This window comes from Ursus arctos, unplaced genomic scaffold, assembly GCF_023065955.2.
Source record: "Ursus arctos isolate Adak ecotype North America unplaced genomic scaffold, UrsArc2.0 scaffold_8, whole genome shotgun sequence".
In the NCBI taxonomy this organism is placed as follows: Eukaryota; Metazoa; Chordata; class Mammalia; order Carnivora; family Ursidae; genus Ursus; species Ursus arctos.
In genome coordinates this window covers 23,505,563-23,523,638 of record NW_026623100.1, presented here as the reverse complement: position 1 = coordinate 23,523,638, position 18,076 = coordinate 23,505,563, and the positions used below count along the sequence as shown (strand labels likewise).

At 37.3% G+C, this 18,076-nt stretch overlaps 1 protein-coding gene across 5 annotated transcripts in view; it reads right to left on the bottom strand.

Annotated features, from left to right (window-relative positions):
* Positions 1–18,076, bottom strand: part of CCDC85A (coiled-coil domain containing 85A) — a 190,054-nt gene that overhangs the window by 82,006 nt on the left and 89,972 nt on the right. The gene's annotated exons all lie outside the window — the stretch shown is intronic.

The window sequence follows — 18,076 nt, the reverse complement described above, 5'->3', positions numbered from 1 at the left end:
GGTGCACGAGGTAGCACAGAAGGCACCACGGGCAGTACTTCCGCTCACTTCCGCCCGGGTCTGAGGGGGGTCCATGTGGCCTGCAACTACACAAGCAGGCCAGACCAATTTCCATTCTCTCAACCTGCCTGAAATCAAAGAGCTTATTCACAACCACCTTTTCTTCTCAGGGGACTAAGACAGGGTTGGGGCCAGTAGAAGGATCTGTAACCCCCTCTGAAGGCCAAGATGGAAAGATTGAGAAAAGGGGGAAATGAGAAAAAAAATGTCTATCCTTTCTCAAGTTTAGAATTTCCCTGCAGCTCAAAATGTGCCTTTGACAACACTGTCACTGCAACACTCACTGTCACCACGGAGGCTCGGGCTGCCCTGCGCCACTGCCGCACATCTGCCCCAGCGTCCCCATCTCCGGCAGCGTTCCCCCGGCCTCGCTAGCCTTGGCCTTCTCTCACCTGGCTCTGCACCAGCCTCCAAGCAGCCCCCCAGCTTCTACTCCTTGCCCGCCACTCTGTCTGTGCGGGAATCAGTGTGAGCTTGCAGCATGCAAATCAGGTGATGTTACGGCTCTTCCTAACTCTGCAAAGGCTTCCCATTTTTCTTTGAATAAACGCAAAACGGGTAACTCCGTCTGCATGGTCTGCAGACATTTTTCAACTCCATTTCCAACCTCACTGCATGCAATGCAAGGATTTGTCTGCAAACCTCCAACCACCTCGGGCTCTGAAGCCTCTTCAAACATTCTCCCCTGCTTCAGGGCTGCTGTACTTGCTGGTCCTCTGATCTCCCCCCACATTTCCAAGGGAATACAATCCTTTCATCCTCGAGGTTTCAGCCTAAACCTCACCTATTCAGAGAGGCCTTTTCGGCCCACACCAGCCAGACAGCCCTGCTCCCTCTCACAGCCAGGGTCTCTTCACAGCGCTTACCACCTGCTGTTTGCATTCTCTACAGGGGCTTCAGTCCTTTTTCTTGTCAACTCACTCACTGCTGTCCTGTCGCTCACCCGGCTGTCCCTGGTGCCCAGCACAGTGCCTCACAATCAAGGACTCTCTCAGAACTTGTTGAATGACTGACCCAGGAATAAATGAGAGCCCACAATATGGCTGGAGCCACCGATGCCTATTTTCTTGTTGTTGAGCCTTTATTCCAAGATGAAGACAATCAAGATTTTTTTAATTCTCTATTTTATTGGACTCTTCGATATTTGTCTCTAAATAAGAAAGTGATACATTTCAAGACCAGAATTTCCCAATTTATCATCAGTTGTGCTAATAATGACTACTATACAACCTACAACATCAGTTCTGACAATTATCCCCTCAAAAAGAGAGACATGTTCAAATGAATCTAGGAAACACTCCACATTATTTCTTTTTCTGCCTTGGAAATTCACAATGCACATTAGCATATTAAAGCTCCAAAAGAATTATAGAAGAGAAGCCTGATTAACTGTATCTAACACAACATTTCCCATACTTGACAGCAGAACCCATTTTTACCACTACCAATTAATATCCCCAAGGACTAGCATTTCCAAGAATACATTTTAGAAACAATTTTCAGATAAATATATAGAATAAAATTTCAAATGTAGTGTTTTTAAGAGGCATTCACCAGGTTTAAGATAAAGATACTGGTGATAAAATTTTGAAACACTAACAATGATAGTTAAAAGTCATGATCTCTACACCAGAGGTTAATTACATGATGACGTCATCTATCGTAATTACAGGATGATTATCACCTACACCATTTACATCTTCTGTTTATCTTCTAGACAGTTCAATAGTCACCATCGGTGATGTTACTAGGAGTTCAACCCAAAGCTGAGTAAGCCTGGAAAGGTTCGACAGCAAAATTTCACCATGAATGCAAACATAATTCATTTGACCTCATTTGCCATAGCTGAGAGGCAAAGAGTCATGCATATTTAATCATCAATGTAGGAATAGCAAAAAGCTTTTCTTTCCCTCCACCACAAAAGATGCATTTTCTCAGGGCCTCTCCCACCAAAACCAGGAAGAAAACAGATGTCACGTTAGCATTGGCAAAAAGTTACACCTCTAGCATTAACGTGGATTACATAGTTAATAATGAAGAATCAAAACAGCTAGAATGACAGAAAGATAATGGATTAAATCTGAGACTGATCTTTGATTATAGACAGAGAGATTAAGAACTCACTACAATTGAAATGTCAGCACTGATATAAGAACAAGAGCGGGGAACTGTAGAAGGATGCAGCCCACAGTAGCGCAGAACAGAGAAGCAGACAGGAGAGTAACTCAGAACTGGGTAATACCAGGGAAGGAGGGTCTGGGTCAGAACCAGTTCAAGCACTACCCCTCAACCCCTCTAGGATGAGGTCTGATAACGTAGTACCAGAATTCGCTCTTCAACTTGATCTGTAGTTGAAATATAAAATATTAGAACAGAAAGTACCTGACAGATTATATTTTACTACTAGCATGTTCTTATAGGACTGGAAAGAAGGTCATGGTGGGCTATTACTTTATCCCCTCAAAAATAAGACTATTAAACTTCACTAGTTGAGAATTCGTGACAATTCCAACAACAGAGCTCAAGTTTACCACACGCTCCCACAGAGCACGTAACAGACGAACCGTGGGAAGATGGCGGAGGTGCCGGCTGAGGGGGCTCTTGGGGATCTGGTGTGTGCTTACTCCCAGCCCCAGTCCCCAGTTATGCCCCACAGTCACCTTTGCCCTGTTTCGGACTTTATCCTCCAAGCATCCCAAACTACGTTGCTTCCCACACATGCCGTGCTCTCTCAGGCTGCTCCCGCCGCTCAGAATGCCTTTCTACCACCACATCACCCTCTCTCGCCCAGTGAAATCCGACTTATCTTTCAAGGCCCAGCTCCGGTGCCTTCCATGAGCTCCCCTCCTTCTCAGTCCGGGCTAAGTGCATCTTCCAGTCCTTACACAACTGTATCAGAATATTTATACTACATTATATGGCCTATTTACTTGGCAGTTTATCTGTCAGGCTTATATCCTCAGTGTCTGCCATACTGAATAGTCAACAGTGATTGATAAATACAGGTAGAATGAACACATGAAAAAATCCATTTGTAAAAAGAAACAGAGGAGTGAATCTGAAACTGAATTCAGTCAATAATCAGAATTCGTGGGTTCTGGTGCCTACTGACTTAGGAGTCCTTGGTTTGACTTGCTAGTTTGGGCAGCTCTGCCTATACCCAGGAACCCCGGTCTACGTCCCAGGCTCCACTTTCTTCCCTGTGCTACTCTTATGCCCTCTCTGCTTAAACTACTGAGACACATCGCCATGGTAGTGAAACTCTCAGCAACTAAAGCGTCACCATAAGTGGGCAAAAGGCTGTCTGCACACAGACCGTTAGAAATAATTATCACTTTTCCTCTGCAAAGAGCAGATGTAATGGCCCCCCCAAGTCATTTGAACTATTTGTGCAGACACTGAACTGCAGATTTGCAAGGTTCACTGACCAGGAAAATGGTGTTAATTGTGGTGCTCTGGTTTCAGGATCTACAATTTAGGCAGAATCCGAGTGGTTTTAAAAATCCATATATTGATTTTACTTTAATGATGGTAGGGGGAAGCGGAAACAGGGCCCCAGGAGATGAAATGTATTTCTTTACCGGCGTGTCCTAAAATATGCCACTAAACTTGGTTCTGGAAATGTCATTTTCATGCCACATTAAAAGTAAACATAATTATGTGTAATACATCAAAAGTACCTAATTAAAGCACTCTGAGGCTAAAATATGCAGACAGACACAACTAGTTCTAACTGATTTCATAATAATTTCATTATTTATTTATTGAAAAGTGTCACTCAAAAGCATTAAACTCACTTGTGTTTATAAGAAGAGCTTAAAAACTGGCAGTGATTTTCATTATAATTCCTTCCTGATTTTCTGCTTTGGGAAATATATAAGCATCGGATTATTTTGATACTAAAAGGGGGGAAAAAAGAACACAGGCAATTTTAAGTATGGGGAGGCGGCAAGTGAAGATGAAGCCTGATGAGTCATGATGAGCTTGCTGCAAATAAAAACACTGGCATTGTGACCAGATACAAAACTATCCATCACGCCCATATGAAGACCTCAGTCTCCCTCAGTCCACTCCATCCCTCTGCAATGAGTAATTCCCATGGCATTAGTGCCCTCTCTCAGCTTGGGGAGCGAGCTGTCAATCACCCCCAAAGACCCTGCCTCGGGAAGTGAGGAAGTGAGGCTGACGCCAGGCTCTGCAAAGGAGCCTCCAAGGAGGGCTAGAAAGAGACAGGGCTTAAAGCTTCTGCAGAGAGCCCCTGCCATGATTCATGGCAGTTCTGTGGGGAAAAGAGAAAACCAGAAGATAACAGGAAAGGAACTGAAGAGCCCTAAAGCCCTGCTCCAAACTGGGAAGAAAATTTCACACTCCCAAAAGTATTTCACATTTACATGTACAGAAGGCTGTGTGTTAGGTGCTCCATGTCCCACTTATTAAAATCAGGCTAACAGCAAAAAAAGGAAAGAATCTGAAAAGGGTAAAGGTGAGAAAATAAAGGAGAAATGCCAAGAAAGAGCCAGGAAAGGAGACCCACATAAATACTGGGTCTGAAAGTTGAGCTCATCTTAGATCTGGTAGGAGAATGTAGGATGACAGAGAATCACTCATGGAACTCCGACATGCCTTCCACAGACAATATCACTTCTCGTTATGATCGAATAAATTGGAATTGGACTTGCCCTCCTGGCATAAACTGTTTCCAGACTAAGACAAACAGGAAATGGAAAATAGTAATCTTAGAAAAGGGAAGCCCACAAGGTGAGCCCACATTTGTCCTGGCTTTAAACCTAGGAGCACATTCTGTAATTGGCACAGGGAGGCAGAACCCAAGCAGAGCACTGTGTCCCTGAACTTGGAGAATGGAGCTTGCAGCCACGGAGGAAACTGGATTCCATGGGGCTGGGAACTGGGGAGGTGGCGACTCTCTGGGGAAGTCTGGCAGTCTCCCACGGTCCTTGACTCACCGCTGTGGTGTACAAGTGTGGAGTAAGGCTCTGTCAGGCCTAGCAGACAGTAGATGAAGCAAGGCTGAGACAGAAGCAAAGCTGAACGACAGCGGAGCCCTGCTGTGGCCAGAGTGGAAGAACCTGACCTAAGGCCTTCACATTCAGTTAAGACCAGAGAAGGGCCATACCTGTGGAGGGAAAAAACAAACAAACCAAGATATTCCCTAAAGTAAGGAGTTGTGCTTTTTCTAAGAAAAAACCTAAACTAGTGCGGGCCACAGAGAATAAAAGTGAGTCTGACGGGATCTAGAGAACCCACCAGTAATTTAACTACTGGCCAGAAAAGAAGCCAATCTCCTTCAAAGAAGACAATGCACCTAATATTCCTTACAAGAATTATCCTAGTTGTCCAATATATAAGAAATTACAAGTCATACAAAGAAGTAGAAAAATGTGACTCATAATAAAGAAAAACAAGCATTCAATATAAAGAAACCAAGAGATGACCCAGATGTAGGAATGAGTAGACAGGATTTTAAAATAGTTTTTTTAAAATATGTTCAAGGACTTAGAGGAAAATATGGACATATGCTTGAATAGATGAAAAAATTTCGCCATACATAGAAAAAATTAAGAAAACCAGTTCTACTACTGCAAAGTAATAAATTTAAACTTAAACATTCACCAGATGGGCTTAAGAGCATATTGGACACTAAAGAATAGAGAATCAGTGAATTTGAAGACAGATCAATAGAAATTATCCAATTTAAAGAACATAGATAAAAGTATTAGCAAAATAAAATAAAGCCTCAATGGAGAGAGTCTTAATAATACCAATGGTCTAGCACAGGTAACTGTTGGAAGAGAAAAGAACGAACATGGCAGAAAAATATTTAAAGAAATAATAGCTGAATATTTTCCAATTTGATGAAAAACATCTACCTACAGATCCAGGAAGCTCAGGAACCAGAAGCAGATAAATACAAAGAAAATTACAACTAGCCCCATGATGTCAAACTGCTGAAAACCAAAGATACAAAGATAATTGTACAAGCAGTCAGAGAAAAACAAAGACATTACTTCGAAAGGAACAAGGATTCAAATTGCAGCTGACTTTTCATCAGAAGCAATGAAGACTGAACTACAATAAAACAGCTGTCTTTACACTTTTTTGGGGGGCGGAGTGGGGAAGAAACCCTGTAACCCTTGTAAACCCATAATTCTATACTCAGTGAATATATCCTTCAAAAGCGGAGGTGAAAGACAGACATGTGCAGAACAGATAAAACCTAAGAAGATCCATTTTCGGCAAACCTATGCTACAACAAGGTCTTTCTGCAGGCCGAAGGAAAACAATACCGGTTCAAAACCCACAATACAGGAAGGCAAGAAGAGCACTGCAAATGGTAAATATCTGAGTCAATACAAAATACAACCTTCCTTTCTTAATTTCCTTTAAAGAGAACTTTGTAAAGGTAAAATGATATCTTTATGCTGCACGGTTTATAATGCATATGGAAAATATAGGACACAACATACAAGGACAAGAGGATAAATGTAATTATATCATCAAAAATTTCTTCCATTGTACATGAAGTATATAGTATAAGTTCTGAGAACACTGAAATTCAAAATGTGCAGTGTGATTCTCAGGGCAATGATTTAAGAATACAAAGGGTTAAAGCTAAAAATTTTGATTAACAGTAAATTAATCTAAATATCAAGGAAAATGAAGCAAAGAAAGGAGAAAAAAGTAAGATGGGACAAATAGAAAACAAATGGTTTTCCTCAACTCAATCACTTAAAAGGCACATTAAACTGAAATTGACAAAATGCTCTAATTAAAAAGCAGAAACTGACAGATTGAAAAAAGAAAATCCAACTATAGGCTACCAGAAAGGGACTAATGTAAAAATACAAGAGGTCAAGGTAAAAGGACAGAAAAACATTTACCATGTAAATAATATGCATTTTAAAAGACTGTATGAATATACTAACAATAATAAAAAACAAAGACCTCAAGTCAAGGAGTAACACTGTAGATAAAGGATAATTCATAAGGATAAAAAGGTAGATTTTTCAAAAAGATAAAACAGTTATAAATACTTATGTGCATAATGACACTTCAAAATAATAAGGGAAGAAAGAGGTGATAGAACTAAAGGAGAGACAAACCCAGAATCATAGTTCAATATTTCAATACATCTCTGTCAGTAATTGACAAAAACAGTAAATCAAAAACTAGTAAGAATTTAGGCATTTTGAACACTATCAACTAAAGGACATTTAAAAAGCATTACATCCAAACCCTGGGTAGCACAGTCAGTTAAGCAAGTGACTCTTGATTTCAGCTCAGGTCATGACCTCAGGGTTGTGAGATTGAGCCCCTCGCTCAGCATGGAGCCTGCTTAAGATTCTCTCTCTCTCTCCCTCTACCCCTCCCTGCTGCTTGCAAACACCTGTTCTTTCTCTTTCTTTCTCTAAAAAAAAAAAGAAAAAGAAAAAGAAAAGAAAGAAAGAAAAGAAAATTAAAAACCATTACATCCAGAAATGTCAGAACTTACATTATCTTTACATGTAAATAGAATCTCTAGAAAGAGCAATTAAAGTCAAAATAAATTTCAAATTGTTGAAACATTACAGAGAACATATGAAAATGAAATAAATTAGAAATCAGTGTGACTATCAAGAAATTCCTCAATATTTAAAAATTAAAGACAATTGTAAATCTGTTTATCAAAGAAAAATATCATAGAGAAAATTGAAATTGATGAGTGATAAACATACAATATGTTGAAATGTATGGAATACAGATAAAACAGTGTTTAGAGGGAAATACAAAGCTTTAAATACCTAGAAGAGATAAAAGGCTTAAAGTCCATTATCTAAATTTCTTTTTAAAGAAGCCAAAGTGAAAAAAACATTATAGACTCCAAATAATTAGATGGATAAAGATAACAAAATTAATGAAATCAAAAATAAAGAAAAAGATAAATGTTTATTTAAAAGATTACTACAACTGATAAACCCTTATCAATACTGATAAAAAAAAAAAGAGGAAATCGCAAATTGCAAACATCAGAAAGCAGCGTGTTAGATCCTGCAGATCCTAATACATAGCAACCGCATACCAGCTCATTTTAAAAACTCAGATGAAATAGACATGAAAAACACAAATTACCAATTTTGATTCAAGAAGAACTAGCATAATTCTGATGCCAAAACCAAAGAATCATTTTTTTAAAAGTTGCAGATCAAAATTCTTCATAAAAATAGCCTAAAAATTTTTAATGGACTATCTAAACCCAGTAAGATATAGAATAAAAGAGTCATGAACAAGTAGGGTTTATTCCAAATACACATTTGGGTAAATAGTTAAAAAAAAATCAATATAATTCACTTTCAGAGAATAAGAAAAACATAGACACAGAAAAAAATATTTGACAAAATTAACACCTATATATGATGAAAACTCAGGAACCTGGGCAGAGTATATAGCGTTATAAAGGACATCTGCAAAAATGTGAGAGTCCTGAAATAACCAGTATCCACATGTAAGAAAATGAATCTAGACACGAACCTTACACCCTTCATGAAAATTCAAAATGGATCATAGACCTAAATGTAAAATTCAGTACTTGAAATTCTTAGACCATATCATGGGAGAAAACCTAAAGGAACTTGGGTATGGTGATGACCATTTAGATATAAAAATCAAAGCCATGATCCATGAAAAACAACTGATAATCTGGACTTCATTAAAATTAAAATCTTCTGCTCTGGTAAAGACCATGTCAAGAAAATAAGAAGACAAGCCACAGACTGGGAGAAAATATTTGCAAAAGACACATCTAATAAAGGACTGTTCTCCAAAATATACAAAGAACCCTGAAAACTCGACAATAAGAAAACAAATAACCAGATTTTTTTTTTAAAGATTTTATTTATTTATTCGACAGAGATAGAGACAGCCAGCGAGAGAGGGAGCACAAGCAGGGGGAGTGGGAGAGGAAGAAGCAGGCTCACAGCGTAAGAGCCTGATGTGGGGCTCGATCCCGCAACACCGGGATCACGCCCTGAGCCAAAGGCAGACACCTAACCGCTGTGCCACCCAGGCGCCCCATAACCAGATTTTTTTAAAAAGGGCCAAAGATCTTAACAGACACCTCACCAAAGAAGATATATGGATAGCAAATAAGCATATGGAAAAATGTTCCACATCATTCATATATCATCAGAGAAATCCAAATTAAAACAGTGAGATACCACTGCACTCCTACTAGAACAGCCAACATTCAGGACACTGACAACACCAAACGCTGAAGAAGATGTGGAGCAACAGGAACTCTCATTCATTGCTTGCGGTAATGCAAAATGGTACAGCTACTTTCAAAGACAATTTGGCAGTTTCTTACAAAACTAATATTCTCACAACACCAGCCAGCAAAAACAGTCTTTGGTGTTTATGGAGAGAAGCTGAAAATGTACATCCACAGAAAAATTTGCCCATGGATGTTTATAGCACCTTTATTCATAACTGTCCTAACTTAGAAGGAATCCATTACATTTTCAATAGGTGAAGGGATAAACTGTGGTACATCCACACAATGGAATATTCTTCAACACTAAAAAGAAATCAAGGGGCGCCTGGGTGGCTCAGTCGTTAAGCGTCTGCCTTCGGCTCAGGGCGTGATCCCGGAGTTCTGGGATTGAGCCCCACGTCGGGCTCCTCCACTGGGAGCCTGCTTCTTCCTCTCCCACTCCCCCTGCTTGTGTTCCCTCTCTCACTGGCTGTCTCTGTCAAATAAATATATAAAATCTTTAAAAAAAATAAAAAGAAATCAAATAGCTAGCTATGAAAAAGCATGGAGGAAACATAAATGCATGTTACTAAGTGAAAGAAGGCAATCTGCAAAGACTACATACTGTATGATCCCAACCATACGACATTAAGAAAAAAGGAAACACTATGGAGACAGTAAAAAGATCAGTGGTTGCCAGGGGGCTGGAAATGGGAGAAGGAAGAAAGGAGCAGAGAAGATGTTTGGAACAATGTAACTAATATGAATTTTGGTATCTGGTTATATGGTCTATATGGTTATATGGGGAAAAAGATCCTTACTTCTCCTATATCTGAAGATACACTAGATACGCTAATATTTACACCAGGGATTTCATTTAAAACACCCTAGATGCATACTTATATATAACTTTTGCAATCAAAATTTAAAGTATAAAAGGACAGCTAACCATGTCAAGATTTGAGGTGACAGCCCCATAGGATTTGATGACCAATGGCTTTCCATCTTTTAGAACTCTAAAAATCACCTGTTATGCAGCAAAGGTTATTTCAGCTACGTACTTAACTGGCTCACAAAAACAAACAAAAAAGAAAGAGAAATTTTAAAATCTCAATCACACTAAAAAAAAGTGACAGGTAATAGTGGCATATTGAATGCTTTCCCTAAGATGAGAAAGGACTCTCATGATTTCTAGTCAATGTAATACTTGAGTTCCTAGCATGTACATTAAGGCAATAAAAATAAATAATACAGATTGAAAAGAGATGAAAATGTCTTCATTTGTATATGATTTTTTTACACAAAATTCCTAAATATGTTATTAAACTACTACTATTAAACTACAACTACTAAGAGAATTTAATATGGTCACAGGATACAAGGTTAATATATAAAAAATCAACTGTATTTCTCAATATTTGCAGAAAAATAGAAAGTATTTTAATGCCATTAACAATAGTATAAAAAAAAGTCTTCAGAAATATATTTAAGAAAAGATTTGCAAGGTCATTACTCTGAAAAATACAAAAAACTAAGAAATCAAAGAAGCCTAAATAAATGGAGGGTAAAAAGAATGGCTCAGTATTAAGATATATAGATTCAATACAACATAAACTAAAATCCCATTAGGCTTTTTTTTTTTTTAAGGTAAACTGAGAATTTGATTTTGAAATATATCTGACTTCAAATGAGAAGAATAACAAATCAAAACAACGAATTTAGGGACCTCATGATACCTGATTCCAGGATTTATTATAAAGCTACAGTTTTCAAGACATTGTTGTATTAATATAAGATAGACAGGAGAACAGAGTCCAGAAAAAATATATTGCCAATTGATCTTTGACAAAAGTGCCATGGTAATTCAATGGAGAAACAATACTCTTTAACAAATTGTGCCAGAACCTGGATATCCATATAAGAAAAAAAGGGGACTTAAACTTTCCTTACATAACAAAAGAAAAAATAACTTGAAATGGATCATAGATCTAAAGGTAAAATCTAAAATGACAGTGTTATTTAAAAATATAGGGGATAACATTTGCAATCTTGGAGCAGGCAAGATTTCTTAGAAAGGACAAAGCAAGTACAAACCCCCAAATTTTGAATTCAATATGCTGAACTTGATTAAAATTAAGATTTCTTGTTCATCTTTTAAGAAAATTATTATTACATTTCTAAGAAAATGACAAGGCTGAGAAAATATTAGCTATATGTATATTTGGGACATATATGACAAACAACTACAGATTATCTAAAGAATTCCAACTCAGTAAAAAAGATGAACGATCCAATAAAAAGGGCAAAATACATGAACAGACAATCCACGAAAAAGATACACAAATAACCAATACTCGCAACATAAAGTTTTCAACATCATTATTCATCAGAGGAATGAAAATGAAAACTGCAAAGTTTTCACCCACCAGAATGGATTCAACTAAGAAGCCTGAAACTACCAAATGTTTATGAGGATGTGGAACAACGGGAGCTCTCATACCCTGAGGATGGCAGGATGAAATGGTACAACAACTTTCAGAAATTATCTGCCAATTTTTTTTTTTAATAAAGCTCAACATACACCTACCCTCTGACCTCTAATTCCACTCCTAAGTATTTACCCAAAATAAATGGTAACATATGTCTGCAAAAAATGTGCACGTGGCTTTATTTATATAGACCAAAACTGGAAACACAAAATCTAATGAATACAATCACATATAAAAAAATGTGTTATATTTATATAACTGAACAGAACATATATTATTTTTAAAAAAGAGTGAACTGATCATACACACAACAACATGGTTTCATCTTAGAAACATGTTTAGTGAAAGACTACAGACACAAGAGTAGATACTGTATAATTCTATTTACATGAAGCTCAAAAAGGCAAACCTGATCTATGATGCTGTTAATAAGAAAAGTGGTTGTCCAAGTGATGTAGAGATTGACCATGAGAGGGTACAAGGTTACTTTCTGGGGTGATGGAAATGCCCTACATCTTCATTAAAGTATTAGTTCTATGGGAATGCTGTTCTTCAAAATTCATCAAATTATACTCATGATACATAGATTTCACTCTTGAAATTTTTACCTAAAAAAAAAAGGTCAGAATGTAGGATATCTTACAAATACTAATTTTTAATGCTAAAGGAGAACGTGAAATTTCATTAGTTTGTGAATGTACCTACTTAATAATACAGCTCCATTAGGATGTGGTACTGCCTCCTCACCAGAATTGAGGGAGGGAGTGTGTGAGTGTGTGAGTGTGAGTGTGAGTGTGTGTGTGTGTGTGTGTGTGATAGAGGGAGAGAGAAAGAGAGAAAGGGCGGGGGGAGGGGGAAAGAATGGACCAGAAATGACTTTTCTGTTAGATGTATTTGCTAACATCACTGCCTCTCCCCCACATCATTCTTCACTGATACGGTCTAACACTTAAGAAGGAAATAGGGATTTTCTCTGTAGCTGGATCCCAATTCCTATCGCTCTTGGCGAACTGCTTAGATTTTTAAGCATCTCACTCTCTTTGACAAAGAAATGGCTCACCCAAAGCCGTGAAGCATTTTCAAACACTAAGCTCTACTTCACTTGAGAAGTCTTTAAGATCTAAATTGCTCAGTCTATGGATAAGAAAACTGAAGTCCAGAAAGAATAAGGACTCTAACTGAACCATATAACCTCAAGGTTAAGAATGAAGCACCCCTGTCCAGCTGGCTTAAGGCAGAGCCAACTCCAAATACCAGGCCAGTGAAATTGCATGAATTTCCACCGAATTCTGCAGAAGTGGTGGAAAGTGCCGCACAGAGTGAAAAGGTTCTAAGAAAGGATAGGCACCGTGTATTGAGTGAGTGCACGCCTTGAGTTCAGAAGGGGTGGAGCACAGTCTGCAAAGTAGTTTGAAAGGGATTTTAAAACTTTTGGATCCTTTTTTCAGGTTTTTATTTTTCAGGATTAGGGACAGTGATATCAGCAAAATTGCAACACAGGAATCACTAGTACTCATCCCTCCTCCCCAGAAATATCAATTTGAACTGTCTGCACAATAAAATACCTTCATAGGAGCCAAAGATTTCAGGTGAGAGATTATAGCACCAGGTGAAGTTCAAAAACAAGCACACTGAAGAGGGTACAAAAGATAGATTGAACCTACCCACATCACCCGTCTCCCATGCCCAGGCAGAACCACACACAGAGACACACTCTCCCTATGGAAGACGGAGAGTGAAGTCAGAGCTCAATGTCGCCATGGATCTCACAGCTAGCCCACCTCAGCAAGAGGCCAGCTCCTACAGCCACAGGTGGTATCAGACGAGCTCCCACAAACCCAGGACCCCAGCTCATCCCTATAACTGTGTGCTCCTGCAGCCCCAGGTGGCTGATCGAACTGAAGAATTCAATAAAGAGCTTCAACAGAAAACTCAACCAATGAGAAGAACTAATGAACAAGAAAACAAGTCATTTGAAATCATCCACTCACAGGAACAAAAAGAAAAAAAGATGAATAGAATAAAGAAAGCCTATGTGATTATGAGATAACATTAAAAGAAACAATTTCTGCATTACTGGAGTCCCAAAAGAGGAAGATCAGGAGAGAGAAGCAGAAAACTTATTTAAGAAATGATGGCTGTGAACTTCCCAAATCTGGGGAGAAATTCAGACTTCCAAGTTATTGAAGCTTATATGTCACCCCAAAATACCAACCTAAAATGATCTTCTCCAAGACACATTATAATAAAACTGTCTGAAAACAAAGACAAAAAGAATTTTAAAAAAACAGTAAGAAAAAGAATTTCTCACATGTAAGGATACCCCCTCTTAAGGCTACAAGCAGATTTCTCTTTCAAGTAGAAACCTTGCAGGCCAAGAGGAAATGGAATGATATATTCAAAGTACTGGAAAAAAGATACACACACACACACACACACACACACGTACGCACGCACCCTGCCAACCAAGAACGCTTTACCCAGCAAATCGATCTTTCAGGGATGAGGAAAGATGAAAACTTTTCCAAACAAACAAAAGCTATGGCATAGTTCAGCCTGCCTTACAAAATGCTCAAAGATCTTCAAGCTGAAATAAAAGCATAGCAATTAATAACACAAAAACATATAAAAATATCAAACACAATGTTAAATGTAAGCATATAATCAAATTCAGAGTACTCTAATATAGTAATATGGTAGTGTGTTAATCACCTAACTCTAGTATAAAGGTTTAAAGTACAAAAGTATTAAAGAGAACAAACGCTACAATTGTTAGTGAATACACAATGTAAAAACAAGTAAATTATGATATTAAAAGAGTAAAATACAGGAAGGGAAATGAAAGGGTAGAATTTTTGTATGTGATTACAGCTGAGTTGTTACCAGCTTAAAACAGACTGTTGCATTCATGTTCTATGTAAGTCTCATAGTAACTGCAAAGGAAAAACCTAAAGTACACACATAAAAGATAGAGATGAACTATAATCAGAAAACAATTAGATGGCATTATTAGTATTTACCCATGAATAATTACTTTAAATGTAAACTGATTAAATTATCCAATCAAAAGCATAAAGTAGCTGAATGGATTAAGAGAACAAGCCTCAACTCTGTCTTGCCTATAAGAGACTCACATCAGTTCTAAGAACACATGTAGGCTCAAAGTAAAGGGATGGAAGAAGACAGTCCATGTGGACAGAAAACAAAAGAGCAATGGTAGCTACAATTTTATCAAACAAAATTAGACTAAGTTAAAAAACTGTAACAAGAGTTTTATATGACGATAAAGGAGTCAACTCATCAAGAGGTTATAACATTGCAAATGTACACGCATCCAACACTGAAGCAACAAAATATATTAAGCAAATATTAAAAGATCTGAAGGCAGAAATAGACAGCAATGCATTACTAACATGGGACGTCATTATCCACTTTTAACAATGGATGGATCATACAGATAGAAAATCAACAAGGAAACACGGGATTGAACTGTACCTTAGATTAACTGGACCTAGCAGACATACGCAGAACATTCCACCCAAAAGAACAATGCAAATTCTCAAGCAAACACAGAACAATCTCCAGAATAAATCATATTAGTTCAACAAAACAAGCTTTAACAAACATAACATCAAAATCACACCAAGTGGGTGTGTGCCTGGGTGGGTCAGTCAGTTTAGTGTCTGCCTCCAGCTCAGGTCATTATCTCAGGGTCCTGGGATTGAGTCCCACATCAGGCTCCTTGCTCAATGGTGAGTCTGCTTCTCCCATTCCTTCCTGTGATCCTTCTCACTTTTGCTCTCTCTCAAATAAATAAGTAAAATCTTTAAAAAAGAAAAAAATCACACCAAGTATCTTTCCCAACCACAGTGGTATGAATCTCAAAATCAATAACAGAAGGAAAAATGGAAAATTCAGAAATGTGTGGATGTTAACATACTCCTGAATGCACAATGAGTCAAAGAAGAAATCAAAAGAAAAATTTAAAAAATATCATGAAAGAAATGAAATGGAAACACAATGTGCCAGTACTTATGGGATGCAGAAGTTCTAGGTGATGAATACCTACATTAAGGAAAAGGAAAGATCACAAACAACCTAACTTTATAGCTCCAGGAACTAGAAAAAGAAGAAAAAGTAAAGTCCAAAATAAGCTGAAGAAAGAAAATAAAGATAAGGCATAAGTTAACATAATAGACCAGAAAAAAAAAAAATAGAAAAGACCAATGAAACTAAGAGCTGGTTTTTGGAAAAGATAAAATTGAAAGAAGAGAGAAAAGCCTCAAATACATAAAATCAAAAATGAAAGAAGAGACATTACAACTGACACAACAGAAATACAAATCACCATGAGATTACTATGAACAATTATATGCAAAAAAGTTGGATAACCTAACAGAAGTGGATCCATTTCTAGAACATACAAACTACTAAGAGTGAAACATAAAGAAACAGAAAATTTGAACAGATCAGTTATGAGAAAGGAGACTGAAACTGTTATCAAAAACCTACCAAAGAAAAGTCTTGGACCAAAAGACTTTACTGGTGAATTCCATCAAAGATTTAAAGAATTAACAGCAATTTTCCCCAAATTGTTCCAAAAAAGAGGAGAGAACACATTCAACCTCATTTTACTAGACCACCATTACACTGAGTCAAAAGCCAGAAAAGAATACTACAAGAAACTACAAACCAATATCCTTGATGAATATAAATGCAAAACTGCTCAACAAAATACTAGCAAATAGAATTCAACAATGCACTGAGAGGATTATACACCCTGATCAAGTGGAATTTACTCCAGGGATTCACAGATGGCTTCACATACACAAATCAATAAATGTGATACAGCACATTAATAGAATAAAAGATTAAATTCATATGATCTTCTTAATAGATGCAGAAGAAATATTTGGCAAAATTCAATAACCTTTCATGATAAAAACTCTCAAAAAACTAGGTATGGAAGAAATGCACCTCAACATAATAGAAGCCATAAATGACAAATCCACAGCTAACATCACGCTCACCAAAAGTCAAAAGCTTTGCTACTAAGATCAGAAAAACAGATCGAGATGTGCATTCTCTCCACTCCTTTTCAGTGTAGCACTGGAAATCCTAGCCAGAGCAATGAGGCAAGAAAAAGAAATACAAGGCAACTAAATTGGAAACAAAAAAGTAAAATTGTCTGTTTGCAGAGGATCCTATCTTATACACAGAAAACCTTAGAGACTCCATAGAAAAACCTGTTACGTGTATTAAATGAATTTAGCAAAGTAGAGGCTACAAAATCAACATACAAAAACCAGTTGCTTCCATACACTAGTGAGGAACCTCTAAAGAAGAAATAAAGAAAATGATCCCATTTACAAGCATCAAAAACAATATTTAGGAATACATTTAACCAAGGAGGTAAGAGGTCTATACACTGAAAATTGGAAGATATTAATGACAAAAATGGAAGAAGACAGAAATAAACAGAAAGATAGTAAATGCTCATGGATTAGAAGAATATTGTTAAAATAGCCACACTCCCCAAAGCCATCTATGGATGCAATGCAATTCTATCAAAATTCTAATGGCATTTTTCACAAAAAGAGAATAATCCTAAAATTTTATGGTAACACAAAAGAACCCCAAGTGATCCAGGTAAAATAGAATGAAGCTGGAGGAAACATAATTCCCAATTTTAAACTGTATTACAATGCCCTAGTCATCAAAACAGTATGGTATTAGTTATAAAAGCAGACACTTAAACCAGTGGAACAGAATAAACAGCCCAGAAATACGCCCGTGTATATACAGTCAACTAATATTTGACAAAGAAGCCAAGAATACTCAGTGGAAAAAATAAATGGTGCTGGGAAAATTGGATATTTACATGTACAAGAATGAAATTAGACCCCTATCTTCTACTACTTAAAAAAAAAAATCAGCTCTGGTTTAAAGACTTAAATGTAAAATCTGAAACTGAAAAACTACTGGAAAAAAACCACAGTGGAAAAAGCTCCCTGACACTGTTCTTAGCAAGGACTTTTTTTTGGCTGGGACACCACAAATGCAAGCAGTGAAAGCAAACAAACAAGTGGAAATTCATCAAACTAACAAGCGTCGGCACAACACAACAATCATTAAAATGAAAAGACAACCTATGGGACGGGAGAAAATACTTGCAAACCATCTGATAAGGGGTTAATCTCCAAAATATATAAGGAATCCACACAGCTCAATTGAAAAAAAAATCCAATTAAAAAATGAGCAAAGGACTAAGAAAGCAGAA